This window comes from Giraffa tippelskirchi, chromosome 2 (genome assembly GCF_054371585.1).
Source record: "Giraffa tippelskirchi isolate mGirTip1 chromosome 2, T2T-mGirTip1v1.2.pri, whole genome shotgun sequence".
Classification (NCBI taxonomy): Eukaryota; Metazoa; Chordata; class Mammalia; order Artiodactyla; family Giraffidae; genus Giraffa; species Giraffa tippelskirchi.
This window is the reverse complement of record NC_137276.1, coordinates 179,515,671-179,542,038: the sequence shown is the minus strand read 5'-3', so window position 1 is coordinate 179,542,038 and position 26,368 is coordinate 179,515,671. Positions and strand designations below refer to the sequence as shown.

Sequence of the window (26,368 nt, the reverse complement as noted above, 5' to 3'; positions counted from 1 at the left end):
TCCACATGTCACACTGAATAGACTATGTTTTTTGTCCATGTTGGTAAGAGTATGCAGTAGACAAAGATGTACACGGGATTGAAAGGTGATGCCTTCATTGTGCAGGTCTGTTTTCTTTCAGTAGAGTGGCTTCCTTAATTGAGTGTACCTCAGTATCCCTTCCAAAAAGTAGTAGAGAAGAGTGCATCTCAGCAACAGTCATAAGAAAAGCTCCTATCCTTCCTACCCAATATAAACAAGGAGAAAAAAAAAGATAACAGCAAAAAGTTGAGGAGCCAAGTATAGTTAACTACAGATATTTTCATAGTCTGTACAAGCTAAGTACAATGTTTGAGGAGGAGAGATTCCTTGGGGAGCCAGGGAATTGACTTTGAGTGCTGGTACATTAATCCTACTTAGAAACACTTATCATTGTAAATAATTAAAAAGTTTGACTTCGGGAGACAGTCTGTGCTAAAAGAACTTCCAGGAAGAGAAACCAAACAAGATAATGGTCTCTGTGGAATAATCTGAGGATGGAGAAGTAGAGAAATCATTCTGATATTATTGCTATTAAAAAAAAGTGTCCCAGTCGCTCTAATTTAGAGCTTCAGAAAAATGAATGAGGATATGTTCTTCAACAGACACTCATTTAACTGAACAGGGTGGGACTTCAATGGATACTGAATTATATAGCAAGGAGGTAGAGGGGAGCATGAACGTAGTTGCAGATGAGCCTCAAGAATAAGTGACCGATAAGCACAGAGGCTATAATACAACAGAGAATAATAGAAAGTTAAGATGTATTTAACTGTCCACATCCTTTAGCACATCTACCACAAGTCCCTCAAGTAATAATTGGAAAAACCAGTTTATATGGCTAGGTGTAAACATGTACATTATTCTCACTATAAATGTAAAAGGAAGTTAAAATTGATAAATAGCTCAGTTTTTTTAATAAGGGAAATGCTGTATTATATGTTCCCCTGGAGTGTAGTCTTTTACCTAGAGCCAGGTCGCTAGTGGAAAAGATTTGTGTACAGTTGGTGCATGTGGTCAAAAAAGGAATTAAGTTATAATAAAGGAGTTATTAGAAGAGAAAATTAAGGAAAACTCAATGTAGTTTTGAATAGCTCATCTTTTTATGTATTCATGGCATTTCTAAAGTCTGACCTTTTTTATATAGGAAACTACCTCCGATAATTGTAGCTTGACAAAATGACCTCTTACTTGTAAGATCTTCAGCACCTGAAAAATCAATGTGAAAGTTAACTCTCCTTGATCCTTTGTGTCTTTATGGTGAAAGAGACAATCTGATAGAATCCCTGGTCCCAAGCTGTTAAAAGAGAGTGACAGTAAAACAAAAGTCAGGATCTCTTGTCACCCAACGGCTAATTCTTCACTGATTTAGGAACGCTCAGATGACAATGTTAGGTCCTTTTCTGACTTTTGTATTCTCTAACATCTGATCTATGATGAATAATTGTTTATAAACCTCTAGTTTGGTTTGAATGAATGGTACTACAGTTTAAAATCTGAATTTAACTTTCTTTTTTTAACGTTTTCTCAAGAAAGGGATTGCTACTGTTTGTGATGCCTTGAATTGTATTGAGGCTTAGTAATAAGAGTGAACATGTTCACATTAATTATTCTTTTCATTTGCTCATTATAAACCCTAAAAAAGAATTATATGAGATCCTAGATAGGAAGATATTTATTTTCAAATTGTAACACAACTTTGAGCAGTTGCAGCTCTTGTCTGTGTTTACCAAAACAAACAAACAAACAAACTGAATTGGGAGCAGTGTTATCTTGAACAGTTTCCATAATCCAGATACTTCAGGTCAGGAGGTAAAGTAAGAATTCAAACTCATGGGTGTCTGACTTCAAATAGCTCTTTCTTTAAAAAAAATGCCACCTCCTATGAGGATAGGAACATTCATATATTCAATGGATGAAGATTTTTTTAACAGTTGGGACTACTGTGAAATATACTCCCTGATGAGGCCCATCATTCCCTCTGCATGACATTCAGTAGGTAGATGGGGACGTGGAGTGTATCTTGGATTATACTTTATCACTGTGGCTAAAGCTACAGTGACTCAGCGAGTAAAGAATCTGCCTGCAATGCAGGAGACACGGGAGATGCGGGTTCAATCCCTGGGTCAGGAAGATCCCCTGGAGAAGGAAATGGCAACCGTCTCCAGTATTTTTGCCTGGGAAATCCCACGGACACAGGAGCCTGGTGGGTTATAGTCCATGGTATCACAAAGAGTTGGACATGACTGAGTGGCTAACACTGTGGCTAAAGGGAGAGACCACTGACAGCACCTCAGAGTAAGCTATTGAGTGGGGAGCACTGGCCATATCTGAGCTTGTTCAGCCTCTTTGTCCAGTCAAAGATAATAGTTTCTGGTTTTATTAAGTACCTATTTTCTGGACCTGATCTGTGCATGTGTGCTCAGTTGCTCGGTCATGTCTGATTCTTTGTGACCCTTTGGACTGTAGCCTGCCAAGCTCCTCTGTCCATGAAATTTTTCAGGCAAGAATACTGGAGTGGGTTACTACTGTTTCCTCCTCTAAGGGATCTTTTTGACCCAGGCATCGAACCCATGTCTCTTGTGTCTCCTGCATTGGCAGTACAGATCATAGTACAATGAAGAAAAGAAAGAAGACAATATCTAGACTTCTATAATGTTACTAATGTTTGACCCTTGGATTTTTTTTTTTTTGGTTTTCATCACTTTTATTTATTTATTTTAATTAGTTTAATTTCTATTTTTTTAACTTTACATTATTGTACTTGTTTTGCCATACACTGACATGAATCCACCATGGGTGTACATGATTTCCCCTCCCAGAACCCCCCTTCCACCTCCCTCCCCATCCCATCCCTCTGAGTCATCCCGGTGCACCAGCCCCGAGCACCCTGTATCATGCATTGAACCTGGATTGGCGATTCATTTCACATATGATAATTTACATGCTTCCTTGCCATTCTCCCATATCATCCCGTGACCCTTGGGTTTTACATAGTTTTATTTAATAGCTATCACTCAACACATTAGTGATCTTAAAGGGATTTCTGAGGCTATGGCTTTCTTAATACTTGAGTAAAGTTATACCTTATTTTAAAATTATTCACAAATAAAATATAAATTAATACTTATTTTAATATGTTTCTTATAAAACTTTTTTTTCTTTTTTATTTATTTTAATTGGAGGCTAATTACTTTACAATATTGTGATGGGTTTTGCCATACATTCACATGAATCAGCCATGGGGGTACATGTATTCCCCATCCTGACCCTCCCTCCCACATCCTTCCCCATCCCATCCCTCAGGGTCATCCCAGTGCACCAGCCCTGAGCACCCTTTCTCATGCATCGAACCTGGACTGGCAATCTATTTCACATATGATAATATACATGTTTCAATGCTATTCTCTAAAATCATCCCACCCTCACCTTCTCCCACAGAGTCCAAAAGTCTGTTCTTTACATCTGTGTCTCTTTTGCTGTCTCGCGTATAGGGTCATTGTCACCATCTTTCTAAATTCCATATATATGCGTTAATATACTGCATTGGTGTTTTTCTTTCTGACTTACTTCGCTCTGTATAATAGGCTTCAATTTCATCCACCTCATTAGAACTGATTCAAATGCATTATTTTTAATAGCTGAGTAATATTCCATTGTTTAAATGTACCACAGCTTTCTTATCCATTCATCTGCCGATGGACATCTAAGTTGCTTCCACGTCCTGGCTATTGTAAACAGTGCTGCGATGAACATTGGGGTACACGTGTCTCTTTCAATTCTGATTTCCGCCGTGTGTATGGCTAGCAGTGGGATTGCTGGGTCATATGGCAGTTCTATTTCCAGTTATTTTAAGGAATCTCCACACTGTTCTCCATAGTGGTGATACTAGTTTGCATTCCCACCAACAGTGTAAGAGGGTTCCCTTTTCTCCACACCCTCTCCAGCATTTATTGCTTGTAGACTTTTGGATAGCAGCCATTCTGACAGGTGTGAGATGGTACCTCATTGTGGTTTTGATTTACATTTCTCTGATAATGAGTGATGTTGAGCATCTTTTCATGTGTTTGTTAGCCATCTATATGTGTTCTTTGGAGAAATATCTGTTTAGTTCTTTGGCCCATTTTTTGATTGGATTGTTTTTCTGGAATTGAGCTGCAGGAGTTGCTTGTATATTTTTGAGATTAATTCTTTGTCAGTTGCTTCATATGCTATTATTTTCTCGCATTCTGAAGGCTGTCTTTTCACCTTGCTTATAGTTTCCTTCGTTGTGCAAAAGCTTTAAGTTTAATTAGGCCCTGTTTGTTTATTTTTGCTTTTATTTCCATTACTCTGGGAGTTGGCTCATAGGGGATCCTGCTATGATTTACATCAGAGAGTGTTTTTCCTATGTTTTCCTCTAAGAGTTTTATAGTTTCCGGTCTTAGATTTAGATCTTTAATCCATTTTGAGTTTATTTTTGTGTATGGTGTTAGAAAGTGTTCTATTTTCATTCTTTTACAAGTGGTTAACCAGTTTTCCCAGCACCACTTGTTAAAGAGATTGTCTTTTCTCCATTGTATATTCTTGCTTCCTTTGTCAAAGATAAGGTGTCCATAGGTGCATGGATTTATCTCTGGGCTTTCTATTTTGTTCCATTGATTTATGTTTCTGTCTTTGTGCCAGTACTATACTGTCTTGATGACTGTGGCTTTGTAGTAGAGCCTGAAGTCAGGAAGGTTGAGTCCTCCAGTTCCATTCTTCTTTCTCAAGATTGCTTTGACTATTCGAGGTTTTTTGTATTTCCATACAAATTGTGAAATTATTTGTTCTAGTTCTCTGAAAAATATCGTTGGTAGCTTGATAGGGATTATATTGAATCTATAGATTGCTTTGGGTAGTATACTCATTTTCACTATATTAATTCTTCCAATCCATGAACATGGTATATTACTCCATCTATTTGTGTCATCTTTGATTTCTTTCATCAGTCTTTTATAGTTTTCTATATATAGGACTTTTGTTTCTTTAGGTAGATTTATTCCTAAGTATTTCATTCTTTTCGTTGCAATGGTGAATGGAATTGTTTCCTTAATTTCTCTTTCTGTTTTCTCATTGTTAGTGTATAGGAATGCAAGGGATTTCTGTGTGTTGACTTTATATCCTGCAACTTTACTATATTCATTGATTAGCGCTAGTAATTTTCTGGTAGAGTCTTTAGTGTTTTCTATGTAGAGGATCATGTCATCTGCAAACAGTGAGAATTTTACTTCTTTTCCAATCTGGATTCTTTTTATTTCTTTTTCTTCTCTGATTGCTATGGCTAAAACTTCCAAAACTTGTTGAATAGTAATGGTGAGAGTGGGAACCCTTGTCTTGTTCCTGACTTTGGGGGAAATACTTTCAATTTTTCACCATTGAGGATAATGTTTGCTGTGGGTTTATCATATATGGCTTTTATTATGTTGAGGTATGTTCCTTCTATTCCTGCTCTCTGGAGGGTTTTTATCATAAATGGATGTTGAATTTTGTCAAAGGCTTTCTCTGCATCTATTGAGATAATCATATGGATTTTATCTTTCAATTTGTGTATCACATTGATTGATTTGCAAATATTGAAGAATCCTTGTATCCCTGGGATAAAGCTCACTTGGTCATGATGTATGATCTTTTTAATATGTTGTTGGATTCTGTTTGCTAGAATTTTGTTAAGGATTTTTACATCTATGTTCATCAGTGACATTGGCCTGTAGTTTTCTTTTTTTGTGACTTCTTTGTCAGGTTTTGGTATTAAGGTGATGGTGGCCTCATAGAATGAGTTTGGAAGTTTACCTTCCTCTGCAATTTTCTGGAAGAGTTTGAGTAGGATAGGTGTCAGCTCTTCTCTAAATTTTTGGTAGAATTCAGCTGTGAAGCCATCTGGTCCTGGGCTTTTGTTTGCTGGAAGATTTCTGATTACAGTTTCAATTTCTCTGCTTGTGATGGGTCTGTTAAGATTTTCTGTTTCTTCCTGGTTCAGTTTTGGAAAGTTGTACTTTTCTAAGAATTTGTCCATTTCTTCCAAGTGGTGCATTTTACTGGTATATAGTTGCTGATAGTAGTCTGTTATGATCCTTTGTATTTCTGGGTTGTCTGTTGTGATTTCTCCATTTTCACTTCTAATTTTGTTGTTTTGATTCTTCTCCCTTTTTTTCTTGATGAGTCTGGCTAATGGTTTGTCTATTTTATTTATCTTCTCAAAGAACCAGCTTTTAGCTTTGTTGATTTTGGCTATGGTCTCCTTTGTTTCTTTTGCAATTATTTCTGCCCTAATTTTTATAATTTCTTTCCTTCTACTAACCCTGGCGTGCTTCATTACTTCTTTTTCTAGTTGCTTTAGGTGTAGAGTTAGGTTATTTATTTGATTTCTCTCCTGTTTCTCGAGATAGGCTTGTATTGCTATGAACCTTCCCCTTAGCACTGCTTTTACTGAATCCCATAGGTTTTGGGTTGTCGTGTTTTCATTTGCATTCGTTTCTATGCATATTTTGATTTCTTTTTTGATTTCTTCTGTGATTTGTTGGTTATTCAGAAGTGTGTTGTTTAGTCTCCATATGTTTGTATTTTAATAGTTTTTTTTTTTTTCCTGTAGTTGACATCTAATCTTACCGCATTGTGATCAGAAAAGATGCTTGAGATGATTTCAATTTTTTTGAATTTACCAAGGCTAGATTTATGGCCCAGGATGTGATCTATCCCAGAGAAGGTTCCGTGTGCGCTTGAGAAAAAGGTGAAATTCATTGTTTTAGGGTGAAATGTCCTATAGATATCAAGTAGGCTAACTGGTCCATTGTATCATTTAAAGGTTGTGTTTCCTTGCTAATTTTCTGTTTAGTTGATCTATCCATAGGTGTGAGTGGGGTATTAAAGTCTCCCACTATTATTGTGTTACTGGTAATTTCCCCTTTCATACTTGTTAGCATTTGCCGTACATATTGCGGTGCTCCTATGTTGGGTACATATATATTTATAATTGCTATATCTTCTTCTTGGATTGATCCTTTGATCATTATGTAGTGTCCTTCTTTGTCTCTTTTCACGGCCTTTATTTCAAAGGCCTTTATTTTATCTGATATGAGTATTGCTACTCCGGCTTTCTTTTGGTCTCCATTTGCACGAAATATCTTTTTCCAGCCCTTCACTCTCAGTCTGCGTGTGTCCCTTGTTTTAAGGTGGGTCTCTTGTAGACAAACATATATAGGGGTCTTGTTTTTGTATGCATTCAGCCAGTCTTTGTCTTTTGGTTGGGGATTCAACCCATTTACATTTAAGGTAATTATGGATAAGTATGATCCTATTGCCATTTACTTTGTTGTTTTGTGTTCAAGTTTATAAACCTTTTCTGTGTTTCCTGTCTAGAGAAAACCCTTTAGCATTTGTTGAAGAGCTGGTTTGATGGTACTGAATTCTCTCAGCTTTTGCTTGTCTGTAAAGCTTCTGATTTCTCCTTCATATTTGAATGAGATCCTTGCTGGGTACAGTAATCTGGGTTGTAGGTTTTCTCTTTCATCACTTTAAGTATGTTCTGCCATTCCTTTTTGGCTTGAAGAGTTTCTATTGAAAGGTCCGCTGTTATCCTTATGGGGATCCCCTTGTGAGTTATTTGTTATTTTTCCCTTGCTGCTTTTAATATTTGTTCTTTGTGTTTGATCTTCGTTATTTGATTAATATGTGTCTTGGGGTGTTTCACCTTGGGTTTATCCTGTTTGTGACTCTCTGGGTTTCTTGGACTTCGGTGGCTATTTCCTTCCCCATTTTATGGAAGTTTTCAACTGTTATCTCCTCAAGTATTTTCTCATGGCCTTTCTTTTTGTCTTCTTCTTCCGGGACTCCTATGATTCGAAAGTTGGGGCATTTAACATTGTCTCAGAGGTCTCTGAGGTTGTCCTCATTTCTTTTAATTCTTTTTTCTTTTTTCCTCTCTGTTTCATTTATTTCCACCATTCTATATTCCACTTTTATTATCCTATCTTCTGCTTCAGTTATTCTACTGTTGGTTCCTTCCAGAGTGCTTTTGATATCAGTTATTGCATTATTCATTATTGATTGATTCTTTTTTATTTCTTCTAGGTCCTTCTTAAACTTTTCTTGCATCTTCTCAATCCTTGTCTCCAGACTATTTATCTATAACTCCATTTGTTTTCAAGATTTTGGATCATTTTTACTATCATTATTCTGAATTCTTTTTCAGGTAGACTCCCTGTCTCCTCCTCTTTTGTTTGGTTTTGTGGGCTTTTATCATGTTCCTTTATCTGCTGAATATTTCTCTGCCTTTTCTTCTTGTTTAGGTTGCTGACTTTGGGGTGGCTTTTCTGTATGCTGGAAGTTTGTGGTTCCTTTTTATTTTGGAGGTTCTTCCATGTAGGTGGGGTTGGATGAGTGGCTTGTCAAGGTTTCCTGTGTTGGCGTTCTGGTGGGTGGAGCTGGATCTCTTCTCTCTGGAGTGCAGTGAAGTATCCAGTAGAGAGTTTTGAAGTGTCTATGGGTTTGGTGTGACTTTTGACTGCCTGTATTTTTGTGCTTAGGGTTATGTTCCTGCTTTGTTGGAAAATTAGCTTGGTATGTCTTGCTCTGAAACTTGTTGGCTCATGGGTGGAGCTTGGTTTCAGTGTAGGTATGGAGGTTTTTGAATGAGCTCTTGTCGATTAATGTTCTTGGAGTCAGGAGTTTTCTGGTGTTCTCAAGTTTTGGGTTTAAGCCTCCTGCCTCTGGCTTTCAGTCTTATTCCTACAGTAGCCTCAAAACTTCTCCATCTGTACAGCACTGGTGATAAAACATCTAGGTTAATGGTGAAAAGATTCTCCACAGTGGGGGACACCCAGAAAGGTTCACAGAGTTAGTTGGAGAAGAGAAGAGGGAGGAGGGAGATAGAGGTGACCAGGAGGAGAAGAGGGGGGGTCAAAAGGGGAGAGAGCAATCTAGCCAGTAATCAATTTCTTATTTGCTCTCCACAGTCTGGAACACTCAGAGAGGTTCACAGAGTTCCATAGAGAATAGAAGAGGGAGGAAGGAGATAGAGGTGACCAGGAGGAGAGGAGGGGGAGTCAAAAGGAGAGAGACCAATTTAGCCTGTGATCAGTTCCCTAATCATTCTCCACAGCCTGGAACACCCAAAGAGATTCACAGAGTTAAGTAGAGAAAAGAGAGGGGAGGGAGGAGATAGAGGTTACCAGGGGGAGAAAAAGGAGAGTCAAAAGGGAAGAGAACAATCAAGCCAGTAATCACACTCCTAAGTAAAAATGGGTACTGAAGGTTGGGTTCTTAAAGGTACAGAATTGATAACAAATACCAAAAAGCAAAGATTAAAAATCTAGAGTAGAGGTTAGACTTTCAAAAATACAATATTAAAAAAACAAAACAAAATCGCAAAAGTTATAAAAAAAATATGAAATTTGCTTTAAAAAATAGGGTCCTTTTTTTTGCAAGGTAATAGTAGGTGTTAAAAATGAAAATTAAAGGAGTAATAAAGAACTTAAAGGAGAAGGCAATGGCACCCCACTCCAGTACCCTTGCCTGGAAAATCCCATGGACGGAGGAGCCTGGTAGGCTGCAGTCCGTGGGGTTGTGAAGAGTCGGACACGACTGAGCGACTTCACTTTCACTTTTCACTTTCATGCATTGGAGAAGGAAATGGCAACCCATTTCAGTGTTGTTGCCTGGAGAATCCCAGGGACAGGGGAGGCTGTTGGGCTGCCGTCTATGGGGTCACACAGAGTCGGACACGACTGAAGTGACTTAGCAGCAGCAGCAGCAAAGAACTTAAAAATAAAAAAATTAAAAAATGTTAATAGTAAAATATATCTAGGAGTTTCTCAGGAGCTGTTGAGGGCAGTATAGGGTCAGTTCAGTTTCAGATAGGTCCTTGTTCCAGCTTATACTTCTCAAGATCTATAGGCACCTTCCAATGTAGTCAATGCTAACTACAGGGTTTGCACCTGTCACTTCCAAAGCAGTTCCCTCTTCTTTGTTTATTTTGGCTTCCTCTGTTTTCAAGTCTCTTAAATATCTAACTTCTGCCCTGACACAAGGGGGTGAAGGTGGTCATTTATTTAGGCTCACTTTTTCAGTTGTGCTGCAGGGAGGGAGGAACACTGCAAACCAATATCACTGGCATGTGTGGGGAGTGCCTGCAGTTTCTGGGACACATTGGATTTGCCCCCACTCATGATGTGTGTTCTTTCCCAGTCTACACTGCTCAGGCTCCAGGTTGCTCTGCAGAGAAACTCTCTAAAGCGGTCCCTCAGTTGTGTGCACTTCCCAGGTCTATGCCGTAGAGGTTCAGGTTCTCAAGTACTCCACAAAGGCCCAGACTTGGTTGGGCCTGAGTTTTGTGACCTTCCCAGGTCCGAGCAGCTCAGATGACCAGGTGCTTGGTGAGCGCACTTTCCCCAGGTGTGGTGAGTCTTATCACCTCCCTGGTCCTGGAAGCTCAGTTTCCTAGGTGCGCAGCGGAAGTGTGGTGTCAGGTGTGCTGTGTGTCTCCTCTTGGGAGCTGATCTCTGGCTGTGACCCTCCTGGTGGATGTAAACCATCCAGGATCCTAGGAAGACTTGGTTAGCAACTGGGAGCTTGCTCGCAGTTTGGTAGAGGATGCCATCTCTGGGACCGAGTTTGCCCCTTGCCTTCTGTCTCTGGCTGTCACCCACCTGCCTCCGGAGGGCGGGGGATGGGCCAGTTTTCTCCCAGCTGGCTCTCTTCTGGTATTTGCTCATTCCTTTGTTCTGTGAACGGGCAGGCAGTGCCTTAGCTTTGAGCTTTTTGAGGGAAAGTTCTCTCTCTCTTTCCTCTTTTTTGTTTTTTTGTTTTTTTGTTTCTCTCTCTTACTATCCCACAGTTTGGGTTGCTATCTCACGCTAGCTCCCTCAGATTGTCCTCAGGGAATTCAGGCCTGGTCATTACCCTAAGCAATGCAACCTGCGCCTCCCTGTTCAGCCTCCGCTTGCTGGTGGCAGACGCGAGTGTCTGGGCTACTTCTCAGCTGGGAGTTGCAGTTAGGCACATAATCTGTGGGTTTTATTTATTTATTTTTTCCTCACAGTTATGTTGCTCTTTGAGATTCCAAAACTCCCCACAGACCCGCTGGTGAGAGGGTTTCCTGGTGTTTGGGAACTTCTCTTTTATGACTCCCTCCCCAGGTTTGATATCCGTCCCTAACTCTTTTGTCTCTCTTTTTATCTTTTATATTTTGTCCTACCTCCTTTCGAAGACAATGGGCTGCCTTTCTGGGTGCCTGGTGTCCTCTGCCAGCACTCAGAAGTTGTTTTGTGGTATTTGCTCAGCGTTCAGATGATCTTTCAATGAATTTGTGGGGGAGAAAGTGGTCTCCCCATCCTATTTCTCTGCCATCTTCACCTTCCCCTCCCTTTTAAAACTTTTGATTGGCTAAACAATCACACTATATATGGAATTAAATATTACAAAATCTAAAATCTAGTTGGCATATTCCTTCCCAGTATTCATCCCTACCAATTTCATTGTCTGAAGGAAACTACTCTTTTTTTCTTTTAATTGCCCCTCAAATTTCAAACAACAAATTCATTTGATATATGATTTACTGACTTGTCAAATTAATATCATGTCTAATGCATCTCAGTCCATGGGGTTGCAAAGAGTCGGACATGACTGAATGACTGAGCTAAATGCATCTCCACCATAGAAATAACTTGTGCATACTCAACTTTCTTTCAATTCTTAATTTACCTTCAATTTTTGCTTGATATTATTACCATTTTTATTTGTCAAACTTTATAACATTTCATTCTGTTCTTTAAGTATTAAGTCTTCATGCTGTGTTTAGACTGATTCCAAATAATCAAAGGCTGAGGGGCAACATTTACATGTTTTTCTAAATATTTTATGCTGCAAGGTCAAGAACGTGAATTGACCCATAGAGACAAAAATATGGTCCTAAGGAATTAAAATTTACACTTTAAAAAGACCCTTCCAAATGTTAATGTCAAATAAACTCTTTTAAAAATTTCTGTCTGGAAGCCTTCCTGCAAGCCTTCTGGGTCATATGTGGTACATGGATTGTAAATTTTCTGAGTTTTGGCGTTATAAAACTAGAGTCTAAAACTGTATTGTTCTCACATTTTCTTGTTATTTTGGCAGGGTAGAGAGTGTACTATTCCAACTATTTCTTAACAACTATTTGAAGACGTTTTCTCAGAATGTTTCATTACAAGAAAATCTATGTCAGTGGTATATGATTTTCACTTAAATGGTACAGAAGTATTTAGTGGACACCTCCACTTAGGTAAATTTTATTCCTCTGTTAGAAGTTTTCAAATGTTTTCTTTATCCTTAAAATTCACAATTTTGGGTCTAGAAGTTGGACTTTTCTCTAAAAAATTCTTCAGGTCTTTTCAATCTGAAACTTCTTTAAAGTAGGGGGATATTCTATTGTATTCTGTTTGGACCCTGTCTCCATTGTTTGTGCTTTCTCCTTTGAAAATATTTTTGGAAGACTGTCAGACTTTCTGGATCCTTCATAATTTCCTTCTCAATTTCTGTGTGTCTGTTTTACTTTATCATCTAACAATTGGTCTTTAAAATCACTAACTTGATTTTAAACTATATTTCCTTTTCTGTCAGTCACTCCAGATTTATGAACAGTCACAATGATGCCTTGTTTTCTGATTGTTCTTTTCTTTGTCACCTGTCACAGTAATTTAAGATATTATTTGTCTACTGGGATCATTTATTTTACATGTCCTATTTTACACTATTGATACTCTTTAAATATCTTGTGATGCAAATATGTTATGATTCTTTATTATATGTATATATATATGTTTGAATAAATTTTTGAATTAAAAAGGATAATAATTAGAATAAGTAGGTGTTTCCTCTGACTTTGGGTAAGCATTTTCCTGAACAGATCTTTCCCTTGAATAGACTTGGGGTATAGTAGCCTGTGTGAGTCAGGAGAGCATGTGGGCAAAATAGCATCCACATAAGATGTGTGAAAGGAATTTATCTGAAGACAATTCAGATCACTGTAATGTAAAAGGAGAAAAATGACCCACGATAAATTATTTATTAGTGAGCCCATTGGGAACTCATAGTATAGTGACACTTGGATTTTCCATATTCTTAAACAGAATCATTTTCTAGTAACTTTACTAAACTTTTAAGTCCTTGTGTCTCTTCTCTGAACTTTTTTCCCATATTCATTTAAAATGAATCTCTGTTCAGTTCAGTTCAGTTCAGTCGCTCAGTTGTGTCTGACTCTTTGTGACCCCAGGAACCGCAGCACGCCAGGCCTCCCTGTCCATCACCAACTCCCGGAGTCCACCCAAACCATGTCCATTGAGTCAGTGATGCCATCCAACCATCTCATCCTCTGACGTCCCCTTCTCCTCCTGCCCTCAGTCTTTCCCAGCATCAGGCTCTTTTCAAATGAGTCAGCTCTTTGCATGAGGTGGCCAAAGTATTGGAGTTTCAGCTTCAACATCAGTCCTTCCAATGAACACCTAGGACTGATCTCCTTTAGGATGGACTGGTTGGATCTCCTTGCAGTCCAAGGGACTCTCAAGAGACTTCTCCAACACCACAGTTCAAAAGCATCAATTCTTCGGCACTCAGCTTTCTTTATAGTCCAATTTTCACATCCGTACATGACCACTGGAAAAACCATAGCCTTGACTAGACAGACCTTTGTTGGCAAAGTAATGTCTCTGCTTTTTAATATGCTGTCTAGGTTTGTCATAACTTTCCTTCCAAGGAGTAAATGTCTTTTAATTTCATGGCTGCAATCACCATCTGCAGTGATTTTGGAGCCCAGAAAAATAGTCAGCCACTGTTTCCACTGTTTCCCCATCTCTGTTAATTAACCTTTATCAAGAAGGCTGATCGTTTTGCTGATCCTTGTTAATAGAAGTGTTATTTTATATACTACATGAAGTTCTTATTGATATTTCAAACCTTCACTATGGGAAACAAGAAGGATCAAGCATAAAATAGTAATGATAGAGTATGACTAACAGTGATATATTCCCAGGAAAAGGAGTACCATCTCACAGTGAAATGTTTCAGAGCTTGTTGGAAAGCATTTAAGAAAACTAAAGGAAGTTTAGCAACACATGAAATATAAATGAGGCAGAGTAATGCTTCCTGGATGGATAGACTGAAAAAAGTTCTTAATGGCAAATGAGAAAGCATGTTTAAAAGTTCTTAACCCTTGTTTTTGTTCTTTCTAAATCTCTTGTAACGAATGAGTGCTATACAAATAAATGAGACAGGTGATGTTTGTACTTCATAGGGAATGTCTGATGAGAAATCCTGATGAACTTTTTGGAAACATACTTCATAGCTATCTAGGTGACTGATTTAAAGGCCAGTCTTCTGTTCAGTTCAGTGTCAGAATGTCAGTGCATGCTTGAATAGAAGGGGATTTTTCTTTATTTTCATTTTATTCTTTTTCCAAAAACAAATCACATACTTTCCCAGCTTATATTAATTTATGATTAGGGTAAGTGATTTTCAGGTTAAAAAAGGAATAAAATCTGGATTTTAATATATGGGATGGGGTGAAAGTTATCTAGTTTCTAAATTACTTCAAATATTATTTTATTACTATTGTATTATTTTCCATTTTTATAGCCATGCTCTACTACAGAAGCAGCTGTTTATTTACCAAATAAAAAATTATTTCACTATTAGAAAAACCAGCTGACACATCCTAAGAGCTCATGTTCTTAATAACTAATAGAAGTTACAACCTAAGGTAAAAATGTTAAACTATTGAGCTGATATGAATTCACTTTATATTCAAAGATCTAACATGTTGTTATGATGTTCTATAGCTCCTGATTCCCAAAGGGGTAGATTTTCATTTTGCTTAAGGTCAATTATTTTTCATAGACTTGAGTTAGTGGGAAATACAGAAAATTGCTGACCTTTTATAATGTGTGTATGTGTGTATGTGTATATTTGTGTTTTTATGGGAAATATTTTAGGAGAATCAGTCAGCCCTTGCTAGGTAGGTTCACTTTGTCATTGACACTTTATCTTGAAAGATGCATGCTGGCATACAAGGATGCAAAATTTAGTCAATAGAGACTTGGATCTTTGACAGGCCTTATTACCACTGTTCTGTCTGAGTGAATATACTGCAGAACTAAAACCGTGACTACAATGTTTTTGCTATTATTGTTGGACTGTGATCTACCTATACCAACTTTGGTCTAAGAGTCTAGTTATTTTATGATATTTATTCTAAGAAAAACAGGATGAAAATTGTCATTAAAACTAAAAATAAGAGAAATCTCATGCTCTTCCCTTTGCTGATGTCAACTGCAGTTAGATTGTGCCTGAAGAGGATGATATTTGCTTTGTGCACATCCTCAAAATTCAATATTAACAACTGAAATGACCCTAAGGAGCCAAAGAATTCACATATTGTTGATCTTTTTGTTAACTGATCAGAGGAGTTTTCAATCAAAATTTTAAGAATTCAGTAATCGCTATTATTCTTAGTGGTCCCATCTCCTGGAATATATCACATGCTATAGCAGTAGTTACCACGTGTGCAATACAGAAACTCAAGCTGACTGTGGCTAACTGGCCTTTTGCTTGTACTAATAATCTCTGTGTGGACCTAGAGCCTCTCTGTGTTGCCCAATGAAGCTTCCGAAGCTAACTTTTATTTAAAGGTATAATAAATGTTAATAAATTTGGAGTTGTTTTATTTGATTCTTATGAGAACTCTGTAAACTTGATTGAAAATAAACAGACATCCTCATTTTAGAAAAGAAAGGAAGTAAAAATCACAATAGAAAAACTGACAACCTATTTCTGTTTTGTGATGGAGGTGATTTTTTTTTTTTTTGGATCTAAGTTTCAAATACCAGATGAATGTCTTTTTCCTTTTATGTTATGCTTAACGACACCAAGTTGGATGATAAGATGCTTATAGGATAGTGATAAATACCTCCTTTGGTGGAATGTCAGTGCTAGTACTTCTATATAAGGTTCTCTTACCCAGCACCCAGACCATACTGATTTGCTGTGCGCATGCTTATCTGTCTTTTTTGAAGGGCAGAGGAACTTTGAAGGGATGTACCCTGTCATGTTTGATATTCTTTGTTCTGACAAGATACAAGACTGTGTGGACGTGAGATTAATGATTAGACCTCAAGACTTTACCTTCTTGAAAGGCATATCTGTCACATGGATGTAGGAACAGAGGTTGTGTTCTCTATGTCTACCAAAGCGCTTCAAAGCAAGATGTTCCAGGAACTGTCTATTGTCTGTTGTTCTAAGTAAGAAAACTGTAGCCAGTAAACATTTTATCCTTTAAGTGTTCATTTGTGGTTTATCTCTCTTGTACATTTGGAATTTCCAATTTGGCAACCCACTTCTCTTTTCTTAAAGTAATCTTAAAGTAATGATTATTAAAAACAATGATTTGGCTTCTGTATTTGAAAAGAATGGTTTGGATGAAAAAGAAAAGTATTAAATTGCAGATTGTTTGGTCTTTTCACTCAGGAGCATTAAATTAAAAGTACTTCTCTTTGTTACCCTCTCCCCTCCCAAAAAAAGACTGAGCTGAAAACCATGCTTCTTTGAAATAGTTCCTCAGAGCTATCCTAGAGGCTGTCTCCTGGGCTGTAATCTTCAGTTTGGCTTGAATACAACTCTCTTCTGTTCTTATTATAGATTGGTTGTTGATTATTTCTGTCAGCACGTGTATTGCTTAATTTCATTCTTATAAAACTTTTATCAGGTATCATTATTTTTGCTTTACAGGTGAAAAAAGTGGGGATATAAAGAAGCTAAATAATGAGTCAAAAATCAAATAGCCATTAGATGGTAGACCCTGGTTTAAACCCAGACAGTCTCTCTAGAGGCCACATGCTTAACCACTATGTGTTACTCCCTTTCCAGTAAGACCTTTTATCAGACATTAATTTTTTATTGGTATATCAAAGGTCATTAGAAGAAAAATACCTGACTTTAAAAAATTAGCAAATATTGAAATATTAAAAGGTTATTTCCAATTTAAGCTCTAAAATATCCAAAGTGTGAATTTTCAGAAGGTATGGAAATGACGAACAATCTATTAGCAATTTTAAAGATTTTTTTTGGTATTTCAAGTGAAATAAATAAAACGGAGTTATTCTGGGTGCCTAGGTCAAAACTAAAGTTTGGACTTAGATTAGCTTAACTGATTCTGTTTCAAAAGCTAGTATCTCTTACATGTTTCCCAAAGTCTAACTTTAATTCCAATCGCCACTAAATTGTTCATCCATTATTCTTTTACTCTGTCACTCATAATTTAAGTACCTACTAAGAGCCTTAACTCTGTATTGATTCCCAGATGTGCAAAAGGTGAAAATTTACAGTCCCTGTGTTTAAGTAGTTCAATAACTTAATGAGAAAAATGAAAAAATAGAGCAGTGGAAGCCAAGTTCACAGCTGCTGAGAAGGTAGCACCAAAGCACCAGAGATGCTGGCTCTTTCCAGATTAGGAAGGAATAGCATTCCAGATGGCGGAAATAATGGTGATGAGGTTTGCCCTCAGTGGTTTCCATAAACTGGCTTTCATTTAGTTATAACATGCTAAAAACAAAAAACAAAAAACAATTTGATCCTCACTGAACGTTTTCTAGATATCATGGTATCCGTTATTTTCAGACTTCCAAGGTTCCTTCTAGACCTGTTCCTTGACCAGGTTTCAAATATCATGCTTTATTGTACTTTGCTTTTCTCCTTGTTTTTAGGCTCTACCTTGCTAATTTAGACTTCCATTGCTTATTTAAGTTGCATCAAATTGTAAGTGATTTTGGCCTACCAGAACTGATGTTATTGACAAATGTATGGACACATGAGCTTAAGCTACATGACTATTCCGTATAATTATATCTCAATTTTTTATTCAGCTTGATCACTAAAACAGAGTACCCAATCACACAAATGTTCTTCATTATATTATTCCTTGCACAGTGGTCAAGGTAACCTTGGTGAAGAATTTTCATATCAAGCTGTAAACTGTTTCTATTATTCCTTTGCTGCACACACATTTCTCTTTAATTTTATGGTATCTAGGGTTCTTCTGATATTTGAAACTTAGCATCTTGCTCAATTTCTCTTCATTGTGTTAATTTTCAGTTTTCCAAGCTGAATTACATTTTAAAGTTCTCTTTAGACTCTCTGTTAGAGCCTTCTGGCCTTTTAAAATTTGTCTCATTTTCCCATTTTGTATCATTTCAAACTTTATTATATTTATTTAAAAACTGATGTAAAGAGAATTGAATTCCCAGAGCAAGGGGCAGTCTGATTTCCATACACCTCAAGAGATTCTGGCAAGGTCAAAATTTGATAGCCATCAGCTCAGGTTTTGAGTTAAAGCCTAAATGAAGAAGAAGAGAGAGGTTAAGAGTAAAGCGGTAGCCTCTGTGCACGCGTTCTCCACGCCCTTCACACCCAGGCCAAACCTAAACAGGAAAGTAGAAAGGTGTCCTCTTCTGAGGTGGTCGTAGGACACAAGCCCCTGTTTCCAGAGACTAGCTTTATCAAGCCTAATAATTTGGTAGTGAGTCTCTTAGAACTTTCTTCCACTTACATCATAAGGAAGGTTATCTTTATTGTTCTGTCAGACCATACAGTCCTATTGAACACTTCCTCAATTAGATTCTTCAAAACACTGTTCTGGGAAATGTCAATAGGGTATCATGAAAAGTTAACAAGTATTTAAGTAAATGTTTTAAATGCCAAACGCTGTATATTCCTTTGAATATTTACTGTAATTTATTCCCATGGTGAAGAATGAGAAAAATTCCAGACCAGTGGTAGCTGTTTAACACTTTTAAGTTAAGATTTCCAAAATGTATATGATTAAGGAATCTTTTTGATATGGTATAACTACCACCTTCTTGTGCAAAAGCATTCAGAAGTCTGGATCTAAGTGAATTACTAGTTTCCTCTTGGATCCAACTCAGTGAGTCTCATTATCTTTCACCTATTATAGGAGTGGTGTTGAGTATGAAAAGTTTTATACTTAGAGACAGATGATCCTAAGGAGAAGCTGATTTTCCACATCCACCCAAAACCTGTCTTTTGGCACAACCCTGACACTGTCTGTGGCCCTGGTAGACAGCTCATTTGTGCACTGACCACATTGCATTCCAAGTTCCTGCCTGCCTTCTCCATGTCCCTGCCTCAGGACTTTTTGTGAAGTCTGGTAGGTCACTCACCCCAAACACAGGGCATTCTGAAAGTACTGAGATAGAGAGCCTGGAAGGAGGCATTAAACTCTGAGCAGCAAATCTCAGCCAGTAACGTGAAAGATGAACTCCCCAGACTCTCTCTCTTTGGGATAGATAATCCTGGGAGCAGACCACACCATTCCTCAGAGGTTCTTCATTGGAACTGAGTTCATTTGCATATGGTACAACCAGCTCAGCAACTTACATTTTATTAGGTTACTTCCCAATCCTTTCTCACCTTTTGCTTCCTGAGATCATCTCCCCAATAAGCTGAATCCTCATCTCAAGGTCCTCTCTTTGGGGAAACCAAATTAAGACAAGCTTTTTTTTCCTAAGTGGCAGAAATCAGTTCAGTTCAGTCGCTCAGTCATGTCCGACTCTTTGCGACCCCATGAATCGCAGCACGCCAGGCCTCCCTGTCCATCACCAACTCCCGGAGTCCACCCATACCCATGTCCATCGAGTCAGTGATGCCATCCAACCATCTCATCCTCTGTCGTCCCCTTCTCCTCCCGCCCCCAATCCTACCCAGCATCAGGGTCTTTTCCAATGAGTCAACCTTTCGCATGAGGTGGCCAAAGTATTGGAGTTTCAGCTTCAACATCAGACCTTCCAATGAACACCCAGAATTGATCTCTTTTAGGATGGATTGATTGGATCTTCTTGCAGTCCAAGGGACTCTCAAGAATCTTCTCCAACACCACAGTTCAAAAGCATCAATTCTTCGGCACTTAGCTTTCTTCACCGTCCAACTCTCACATCCATACATGACCACTGGAAAAAACATAGCCTTGACTAGATGGACTTTTGTTGGCAAAGTAATGTCTCTGCTTTTAAATATGCTATCTAGGTTGGCCATAACCTTCCTTCCAAGGAGTAAGTGTCTTTTAATTTCATGGCTGCAGTCACCATCAGCAGTGATTCTGGAGCCTCAAAAAATAAAGTCTGACACTGTTTTCACTGTTTCCCCATCTATTTTCCATGAAGTGATGGGACCAGATGCCATGATCTTAGTTTTCTGAACGTTGAGCTTTAAGCCAACTTTTTCACTCTCCTCTTTCACCTTCATCAAGAGGCTCTTTAGTTCTTCACTTTCTGCCATAAGGGTGGTGTCATCCACATATCTGAGGTTATTAATATTTCTCCCGGCAATCTTGATTCCAGCTTGTGTTTCTTCCAGCCCAGCGTTTCTCATGATATACTCTAGGAAAGGGTTATTTTAAGGGCATATAGTCAGGTGACCTCTTAGTTCTGTCATTTTGGCCTAAATATTATCATTCAGTTTTTGCTTTGTTCTTAAAGGCATCTCCAGCTTGTATAACGACAATAACAATATCAGTTATTATTTATAAAGCAATTTTTGCAAATAATGTACAGTATGCTTAAAAGTTATTCCATCCTCCCAACTTATGTAAATATTATTGTCCTCATTTTACAGGTACAAAAAACCCTGAGAACTAGAAAAGTTAAATAATTTGCAGAAGATCATAGCACTGGAACCAGGATCAGAACTCACATCTGTGTGCTTCTGCGGTTCAAGCTCCAAGCCACTTGTGCCCCAAGCCACAGTGGGGCAGTATGTTCCACTGCTTACATTCTGCATCTAGAAACTACCAGACAGTGTCATAGAGATAACTTCATCTGTAAAATGAGGATAACATAGGATGCTATGTTCCTCATAATGCTATCAGAAGTATCAAATAAAACAATGCCTTACAGTAGCCATGAACATGTTTATTATCATCATTGTTATTATGCCTATTAATACCAAAATTATATGGGGTTCACTCCCTTTCTTAGAGTCTTTGAGGCAGTCCTCTGCAGCCTGTGGTAGATGAGGAAAGAGAGTGTGCACATGGAAGAGCATGTAGAACTGTTTTCAGAGATAAGGCTAGAAGTGCTGTATATCAGCTGTGTCTTCATCCCATTAACCAGTATCCAGTCACATGACCCCACCTGATTGCAGGAAGAATTGGGAAGTACAGTTTAGCTGTGTGCTCAGGATGAAAAATAAGTGAAATATGGTGATTGTATAGCAATATCTCATATGTTATCATCATCATTTTAATTTCACCCAAATTTAACATGTTCAGAAGTGAACTCCATCCCCAAGATATATCCAGAATCCGGTCATGTCTCACCATAGCTCCATCACCACCTTTCTAGTTCAAGCCATTATTTGTCTCCCTGATTTCTGCAGTAACTATCTAACTGGTTTCCCTCCTCCACTCTTGTCTTTCTAAAAATGCATTCCTCATTCAGAAAACAGATCAATCTCATCACGATCAATCAGTCTCCCCTTCTTCAAAACTCTCCATTGGACTTCCATCATTCTTAGAATAAATGACAGATGCTCCATATTCTATCTTTGATGCCCTCTTCTTCCTACCAGACTCCTTCCTTCCTGTCCAGGACTGTATACATCCTCTTTCCTCTTCTTGGAATTCTCTTCCCCTGCATCTTTGCATAGATCCATCCCTCGTTTCATTCAAATCTGACCCTAGTCTCATCTCATCAAAGAGGCCTTTTTACTTGTTTCACTTAAAATCTGCCTCAGTTCTTCTTCAGTTCCTTAATGTATCTGTTTTACTTCATAACACTTAAAATGCCTAAAATGCATATTGTATATCTATTTATTTACCAGTTGCATTGGGCTTACTCCATTAGATTAAGCTTCTGGGGACAATGACTTTGTATAGTTCACTGTTGAATTCCTAACATTAGCATGGTCTCTGACATGCAGGAAGTATTTAATACGTATTTGTTAAAAGGATGAATGACTGCTGGACTTCCTGTGATGACAATTTTAATTTTTGCTGGTCCTCATAGGGCTCTTTTTTAATTCCCATTGATTACAGTGGTTTCTCTGTAGCCCACACTTCTTTTCATTTCTTTACTTCTTTTTAATTTCTGAAGCTCTATAAACTGATGACAATTTCCATGGCACTCATGGTCCAACTGTCTGGATATCTGAATATGTTTGTTTTTCCCATACTAGATGTAAAAAGAAATGCTAACTAGGGTTCCTGTTCTGATTTCTTCGTAATAATTCAATTCTGCCTGTTTGTAATACCAGTTCAAACCATCGATGCAATCTTACAAGGCTGGTTCACACCCTTCCTCCCTCTTTTTCTTCTTTCTTCCTTCTTCCCTTCCTTATTCATGGAATAGCCAATCAGAAAATACAGTTTGGAATGATCTGCATGAAGAGCTAGGAAATGGACAATCATCATATTTTATTTTTTTAAATGTGTTTCCATTATTAGTTTCACATAAGAAAGAAGCACAGTGGGTGATATTGTTATGTGGGCATTACCATTACTATTGCTATAACCCACACCTATAACCCACAGTAGCTGTTGTCTAGAAGAATTTGTCACTATGTCCTTGGATTCCAGAGTACTATAAAGAATCAGCTCTTGACCTACAGTAGAAGAAATAGAAACAGGAATCAGAAACTAATTACAGTTCTAGATTTGCTTCAATTCATAATAGCCAACACTCCTTCCCAAATTCAGAAAAATTCCTCCACATATTCCCCAAGTTTTTCTTGCATTACCTCTTAAGAAACTTATTGATTTTAGCTGTACTGTTTCAACGAACATCAACAGAGATTTTCTAAGCTTAAACAAGTCTATGCCAATTTGAAAAATAAGATTTTGATAGCTTTTCAGAAGTAATACCAAATAAGGTTATTTGCTTTGTGCTCTCTCTCTTTCTATTATTTAGTTTATAAAGCAAATATCTGTAGGCTAAAAATAAAGGTAATGTAAGGTTTCCCTAAATACCATTATAAAGTGTTTCAATTTTATATCTTTAACAAAAATGCTATTTGCAACATAGTCAATGACAGCTAAATGTTTAGGAGGTCTGACCTAGATACATCTTTCCATTTTAGAGCTGGAACTTGAACCAGAGCTGATTTTTAACTCTTCAAAAAAAGCAAAATAATTTTCATCTGCAAAGAAACTTTGATAGGAAAAAATATATAAATTAGAGTAGGTATTTAAGACCAGTATTTCATTATTTTACTTTGTATTACATACAACTGTTATAAGCCAGAGATTAGTATATATTAAAAAAAAAACTTTAGTTAAAAAATGTATTTTAAATGTGAAGTAGCAATCAGACCTAAGAAGTATATATTAACAATGGCGTGAGGACTAATTTTCAATAGCATTGGGCGCTCTGTATTATCACCTCTGAAAAAGCTCACCTAGCACTCCCTTCCTTAATGCCTCTACCAGCTCATAAGAGTTGACAGTCTCTCTACTCTTTTTCATTCTATCATGAAATACCAGAACAAAAAAAACAGCAATAGTATGTTTAACTGCTCTACTAAAATATGACCTGCTGTCCATCAACTGCAAATTCTCTTAAGAATTACTATCACTTAAAAAATATTTATGAAGTCTTTATGTAAGAATACAAAGCCAGAATATGAAAATTGATAGGGTAAAGACACTTGGATGAATAAAGATGTTGATGAATGAAGACAGTTAGACAGACAGATGGAATTTTTTTCACAGAGATTAGGAGAAAATAAAACCAATATTCCCTTTTCTTGAATACAGTTGGTTTAGGTTATTGGCTGTTCAGCTACTCAATTGTGTCTGACTCTTTGTAACCTCATGGACTACAGCATGCCTGGCTTCTCTGTCCTTTACCATTTCCTGGAGCTTGCTCAAACTCATGTCCATTGAGTTAGTGATGCCACTCAACCATCTCATCCTCTGTTGTCCCCTTGTCCTTCTGCCTTCAATCTTTGCCAGCATCAGAGTCTTTTCTAATAAATTGGCTCTTTCCATCAAGTGGCCAAAGTACTGGAGCTTCAGCTTCAGCATCAGTCCTTGTAATGAATATTCAGAACTGATTTCCTTTAGGATTGGCTGGTTTGATCTCCTTGCAGTCTAAGGGTTTCTCAAGGACCTTGTGTGTTAGCTGCTCAATCCTGTCTAACTCTTTGTGACCCCCATGGACTGAAGCCTGCTAGGCTCCTCTATCCATGGAATTCTCCAGGCAAGAATACTGGAGTGGGTAGCCATTCCCTTCTCCAGGGGATCTTCCCAAATCAGGGATTGAACCCAAGTTTCCTGCATTGCAGGCAGATTCTTTACCATCTGAGCCACCAAGAAAGCCACTTAATATATGGTTAAGAACTTAAACAACAGTGGAAGAACCATCTACAGACTTTGCATAATGACTATAATGCCTGAGAAAGATATTGAGTTCATTAGAGGGAAAGCTACAAAAAGAAAAATGACAAAGTTTATGCTATTAAAAAACTGCTACTGGATTCATCATAGAGAAATGCCATAGGAATCAGCAAAATAAACCATTACATCATTTAACTTTTATTTTCTAGAGTTCGTTATACTGTGTTGGCCAAAAAGTTTGTTCAGATTTTTCCATAGCATGTTAGCTTTTGCCTCTGTCATCCTAAGAAAATACCAACAAACCTGCTTCTTCTGAATTCTTTTTTTCAGCTAATCACATAGACATTTAAATAGTGATTCAACCTGAAAGTCTGTAGCCATTCTTAGCTTCTCCTTCAAATTTCCTTCAACATTAAACAGTCAGTTCAGTCAGTTCAGTCACTCAGTCACGTCTGACTCTTTGCAACCCCATGGACTGCAACATGCCAGGCCTCCCTGTCCAACACCAACTCCTGGAGTTTACTGAAACTCATGCCCATTGAGTCGGTGATGCCATCCAACTATCTCCTCCTCTGTCTTCCCCTTCTCCTCCCACCTTCAATCTTTCCCAGCATCAGGGTCTTTTCAAATGAGTCAGCTCTTTGCATCAGGTGGCCACAGTATTGGAGTTTTAGCTTCAGCATCAGTCCTTCCAATGAACACCCAGGACTGATCTCCTTTAGGATAGACTGGTTGGATCTCCTTACAGACCAAGGGACTCTCAAGAGTCTTCTCCAACACCACAGTTCAAAGGCATCAATTCTTCAATGCTCAGCTTTCTTTATAGTCCAACTCTCACATCCATACATGACCACTGGAAAAACCATAGCCTTGACTAGACGGACCTTTGTTGGCAAAGTAATGTCTCTGCTTTTTAATATACTATCTATGTTGGTCAAAACTTTTCTTCCAAGGAGTAAGCATCTTTTAATTTCATGGCTGCAGTCACCATCTGCAGTAGGTTCATAGATTTTATTCCTGAACACATTGCTGCCCTGTATCCCCATTGCCATTGTCACAATTTTCCTGTGGGCCTTAATCTCTTTCTGTTTTCCCTGCTTTTATCTTTACCTGTCTAGTTCAGCCTGTACCATGGCTGAAGTGATATATCTATTGATACAGCTTTTTCAACAGGGCATATGAACCCCTTGATGATTTAGTCCAGTATCTCACATATGATTCCACTTCCTGACTCAAAACTTTAGGGATATTGATTTGCTTGCAATCCTCCTTGCTTTATGCATCTACCCTCCCCCTACACAAATATTTAATACTTGATGTTTTATACTTTGGTGTTTTTTACCTTGTTTCCTCTTCCTGGACAGCACTGCCCTCATCCATTCGGAAACGTAACTCTCCTTATTTGGGGCTCTTACTCCTTCCTTAGAACTCAATTTGCATTCACTTCCTCTAGGAAGCTTTCCTGACCTTCTTCTGCTGTCTTTGCTCTTGTGCTTCTAGGGTTCCATAGCAATGGTGTGTTTTACATTTGTCATCCTCACCATACTGGAAACTCTTTGAAAACTGGAACCATTCATTTTTTCACCAGTGCTTTTCCAGTGCTCCACAGAATCTGGAAAATAACAGACCAGCAAATGTTTGAACAGTGAGTACCAAAAAGCAGGAGGGTCCCTAACCTCCATGATTTAATGCCTGTTGATCTGTGGTGGAGCTGATGTAATAATAATAGAAATAAAATGCACAATAAAGGCAATGTGTTTGAGTCATCCCAAAACCACACCTCCTACTCTGGTCCCTGGAAAAATTATCTTCGACTAAACTGGTTCCTGGTGCCAGAAAGGTTTAGGACCACTGCCAATGAGGATAAATGGCAGTGACCAAGAAAGGAATTGACAAAGCTAGTTAATTATAAAAGCCAACCCTTAAGTTGCTGCTATACTCTTTACATTTACCCCCGTAATAAAT

The 26,368-nt window shown here is 37.9% G+C and overlaps 2 long non-coding RNA genes across 2 annotated transcripts in view; one reads left to right on the top strand and one right to left on the bottom strand.

Annotated features, from left to right (window-relative positions):
- LOC145526617 (uncharacterized) overlaps positions 1-26,156 on the top strand; it is a 120,929-nt gene extending 94,773 nt beyond the window's left edge. The window contains exon 5 of the long non-coding RNA XR_014069022.1: positions 25,904-26,156. This is a non-coding gene — a long non-coding RNA (uncharacterized LOC145526617). The remainder of the gene's footprint in view (positions 1-25,903) is intronic.
- On the bottom strand, positions 17,896-18,576 carry LOC145526656 (uncharacterized). The gene is made up of 2 exons (XR_014069053.1): positions 18,477-18,576; positions 17,896-18,391 (listed from the first exon to the last, which is right to left on the bottom strand). It is a non-coding gene; the product is annotated as an uncharacterized LOC145526656 (long non-coding RNA).
- Positions 26,157-26,368: the final 212 nt, after the last annotated feature.